Genomic DNA, 5,295 nt, shown 5'->3' on the forward strand with positions numbered 1-5,295 from the left:
ATGTGTCAGAATGTGCCTCCTCCATTGTTTGTTGAGGATCTTCTTTGTCACCACAAGAATAGTCCCTCATAAGAACGACAAAACAATATTTCGTCGTGAAAGATGAATCGCGGTCCCCTTTTCTTAATGTATGCTCTTAGCTTTGAGAAACTTTGGGAAAAAAATCAATAACTCGGTGTAGGAACCTTGAAATGGCGTGATTCGTGTTCTGTTGGAAGCATAACTCACAGACGTACAACGTATGTAAAAATAGGAGCTAAAAGCTTTCCTGATTAGTTGAGATGTATTCTTTTAATTTTGATTAAATTCTGAAACTGTGAGATTCTTGTTTCAATGTGAGGAACAAGTCTTTGGTGTGAGACCCAAAATTCGATGCAGGAGTGATGAAACTATGAGATTCTTATCTCACTGTGACGAGCGCATCAAGAACAACACTATTTGTAGAAGTCACAACAAATTAACTCCAATTTGATGATCACGCAATGCCACCAAATCTTGTTTTTATACTCATTTGAGTGATCTTAGAGTGATTACTCCAAGATATATATTTGTCCTTTGGACGACTTTGGAAGAGGTCTAACAACATCAAGTCCCCATGCATCTATGGGCCATGAGGCTACAGTTGGATGCAAAGCCTGTTGAGATTGATGGATCTAAATATTAACATGGAATTGACACGTTTGAAACTTTTTGGAATACTCTGAGCAGTCCACCACCATTGTTGGTCAATAGTAGCCCATCCGCTTGATGCGAAATTGAAGTTTAGGCACTGATTAGTATGCTCACATGTGTCAGAATGTGCCTCCTCCATTGTTTGTTGAGGTTCTTCTTTGTCAAGACACCACAAGAATAGTCCCTCAAAAGAACGACAAAACAATATTTCGTCGTGAAAGATGAATCGCGGTCCCCTTCTCTTAATGTATGGTCTTAGCTTTGAGCAACTTTGGGAAAAAATCAATAACTCGGTGTAGGGACCTTGAAATGATGTGATTCGTGTTCTGTTGGAAGCATAACTCACAGACGTACAACGTATGTAAAAATAGGAGCTAAAAGCTTTCCAAGTTAGTTGAGATGTATTCTTTTAATTTTGCTTAAATTCTGAAACTATGAGATTCTTGTTTCAATGTGAGGAACACGTCTTTGGTGTAAGATCAAAAATTCGATGTAAGAGTGATGAAACTATGAGATTCTTATCTCACTGTGACGAGCGTATCAAGAACAACACTATTTGTAGAAGTCACAACAAAATTAACTCCAATTTGATGACAATAAATTTTTCAAGTTGACTATTTGCCCAAAATGACAATTCCTCAACTTTGTGCGCTCTTGACAACAACAAAAAAATGTCTCTTGAACTTGGAGTGTTCACATCATAATCTTTGCGGATACACCATTTGAACATAGAGCTTTGATCCGAAGGATATCCTGATTTGATGTTTGTAGGTAAAGATGCCCCTAATTTTGAGTAACGTACTGAAGCATCAGTTAATTACAAAAATTTATCTCTACCGCAAGTAAAAAAAACTCAAGTTGAATCGCAAGTCGCTTGATCCAATACCAATGGAATTCATCAGCCTGCCGCATATCGAAAATTCAAATCAAAATTCCTTTTTAATTGATTAGATTAATACTCGAAGTTGACTTCCAAATATAGCATGTTTGATATGCAACTTTGAATGATCATAATTGAAGATCCATGACTCGATGTAGGAGTTTCTGTTTACGAGCTTCTTCTTTTGTTGCGGAGAGGGGTTCAAGAATCTTCTCCTTTTCTCATTTGTGACACATTTGAACTCATGTGCTCGCTACATGATTTTAAAGAGCTAGTGTGATGATCACGCAATGCGACCAAATCTTGTTTTTTATACTCATTTGAGTGATCTTAGAGTGATTACTCCAAGATATACATTTGTCCTTTGGACGACTTTGGAAGAGGTCAAACAACATCGAGTCCCCATGCATCTATGGGCCATGAGGCTACAGTTGGATGCAAAGCCTGTTGAGATTGATGGATCTAATTATTAACATGGAATTGACACGCTTGACAATTTTTGGAATGCTCTGAGCAGTCCACCACCATTGTTGGTCAATAGTAGCCCATCCGCTTGATGCGAAATTGAAGTTTAGGCACTGATTAGTGTGCTCACATGTGTCAGAATGTGCCTCCTCCATTGTTTGTTGAGGTTCTTCTTTGTCAAGACACCACAAGAATAGTCCCTCATAAGAACGACAAAACAATATTTCGTCGTGAAAGATGAATCGCGGTCCCCTTCTCTTAATGTCTGCTCTAAGCTCTGAGCAACTTTGGGAAAAAATCAATAACTCGGTGTAGGGACCTTGAAATGATGTGATTCGTGTTCTGTTGGAAGCATAACTCACAGACGTACAACGTATGTAAAAATAGGAGCTAAAAGCTTTCCAGATTAGTTGAGATGTATTCTTTTAATTTTGCTTAAATTCTGAAACTATGAGATTCTTGTTTCAATGTGAGGAACACATCTTTGGTGTGAAATCCAAAATTCGATGTAAGAGAGTGATGAAACTATGAGATTCTTATCTCACTGTGACGAGCGTATCAAGAACAACACTATTTGTAGAAGTCACAACAAAATTAACTCCAATTTGATGACAATAAATTTTTCAAGTTGACTATTTGCCCAAAATGACAATTCCTCAACTTTGTGCGCTCTTGACAACAACAAAAAAATGTCTCTTGAACTTGGAGTGTTCACATCATAATCTTTGCGGATACACCATTTGAACATAGAGCTTTGATCCGAAGAATATCATGATTTGATGTTTGTAGGTAAAGATGCCCCTAATTTTGAGTAACGTACTAAAGCATCAGTTAATTACACAAATTTATCTCTACCGCAAGTAAAAAAAACTCAAGTTGAATCGCAAGTCGCTTGATCCAATACCAATGGAATTCATCAGCCTGCCGCATATCGAAAATTCAAATCAAAATTCCTTTTTAATTGATTAGATTAATACTCGAAGTTGACTTCCAAATATAGCATGTTTGATATGCAACTTTGAATGATCATAATTGAAGATCCTACAGCTTCTTCTTTTGTTGCGGAGATGGGTTCAAGAATCTTCTCCTTTTCTCATTTGTGACACATTTGAACTCATGTGCTCGCTACATGATTTTAAAGAGCTAGTGTGATGATCACGCAATGCGACCAAATCTTGTTTTTCATACACATTTGAGTGATCTTAGAGTGATTACTCCAAGATATACATTTGTCCTTTGGACGACTTTGGAAGAGGTCCAACAACATCGAGTCCCCATGCATCTATGGGCCATGAGGCTACAGTTGGATGCAAAGCCTGTTGAGATTGATGGATCTAATTATTAACATGGAATTGACACGCTTGACACTTTTTGGAATGCTCTGAGCAGTCCACCACCATTGTTGGTCAATAGTAGCCCATCCGCTTGATGCGAAATTGAAGTTTAGGCACTGATTAGTGTGCGCACATGTGTCAGAATGTGCCTCCTCCATTGTTTGTTGAGGTTCTTCTTTGTCAAGACACCACAAGAATAGTCCCTCATAAGAACGACAAAACAATATTTCGTCGTGAAAGATGAATCGCGGTCCCCTTCTCTTAATGTCTGCTCTAAGCTCTGAGCAACTTTGGGAAAAAATCAATAACTCGGTGTAGGGACCTTGAAATGATGTGATTCGTGTTCTGTTGGAAGCATAACTCACAGACGTACAACGTATGTAAAAATAGGAGCTAAAAGCTTTCCAAGTTAGTTGAGATGTATTCTTTTAATTTTGCTTAAATTCTGAAACTATGAGATTCTTGTTTCAATGTGAGGAACACATCTTTGGTGTGAAATCCAAAATTCGATGTAAGAGAGTGATGAAACTATGAGATTCTTATCTCACTGTGACGAGCGTATCAAGAACAACACTATTTGTAGAAGTCACAACAAAATTAACTCCAATTTGATGACAATAAATTTTTCAAGTTGACTATTTGCCCAAAATGACAATTCCTCAACTTTGTGCGCTCTTGACAACAACAAAAAAATGTCTCTTGAACTTGGAGTGTTCACATCATAATCTTTGCGGATACACCATTTGAACATAGAACTTTGATCCGAAGGATATCCTGATTTGATGTTTGTAGGTAAAGATGCCCCTAATTTTGAGTAACGTACTAAAGCATCAGTTAATTACACAAATTTATCTCTACCGCAAGTAAAAAAAACTCAAGTTGAATCGCAAGTCGCTTGATCCAATACCAATGGAATTCATCAGCCTGCCGCATATCGAAAATTCAAATCAAAATTCCTTTTTAATTGATTAGATTAATACTCGAAGTTGACTTCCAAATATAGCATGTTTGATATGCAACTTTGAATGATCATAATTGAAGATCCATGACTCGATGTAGGAGTTTCTGTTTACGAGCTTCTTCTTTTGTTGCGGAGAGGGGTTCAAGAATCTTCTCCTTTTCTCATTTGTGACACATTTGAACTCATGTGCTCGCTACATGATTTTAAAGAGCTAGTGTGATGATCACGCAATGCGACCAAATCTTGTTTTTTATACTCATTTGAGTGATCTTAGAGTGATTACTCCAAGATATACATTTGTCCTTTGGACGACTTTGGAAGAGGTCCAACAACATCGAGTCCCCATGCATCTATGGGCCATGAGGCTACAGTTGGATGCAAAGCCTGTTGAGATTGATGGATCTAATTATTAACATGGAATTGACACGCTTGACACTTTTTGGAATGCTCTGAGCAGTCCACCACCATTGTTGGTCAATAGTAGCCCATCCGCTTGATGCGAAATTGAAGTTTAGGCACTGATTAGTGTGCTCACATGTGTCAGAATGTGCCTCCTCCATTGTTTGTTGAGGATCTTCTTTGTCACCACAAGAATAGTCCCTCATAAGAACGACAAAACAATATTTCGTCGTGAAAGATGAATCGCGGTCCCCTTCTCTTAATGTCTGCTCTTAGCTTTGAGCAACTTTGGGAAAAAATCAATAACTCGGTGTAGGGACCTTGAAATGATGTGATTCGTGTTCTGTTGGAAGCATAACTCACAGACGTACAACGTATGTAAAAATAGGAGCTAAAAGCTTTCCAGATTAGTTGAGGTGTATTCTTTTAATTTTGCTTAAATTCTGAAACTATGAGATTCTTGTTTCAATGTGAGGAACACGTCTTTGGTGTGAAATCCAAAATTCGATGTAAGAGTGATGAAACTATGAGATTCTTATCTCACTGTGACGAGCGTATCAAGAACAACACTATTTGTAGAAGTC

This window comes from Solanum tuberosum, unplaced genomic scaffold (assembly GCF_000226075.1).
Source record: "Solanum tuberosum cultivar DM 1-3 516 R44 unplaced genomic scaffold, SolTub_3.0 scf00521, whole genome shotgun sequence".
Taxonomy (NCBI): Eukaryota; Viridiplantae; Streptophyta; class Magnoliopsida; order Solanales; family Solanaceae; genus Solanum; species Solanum tuberosum.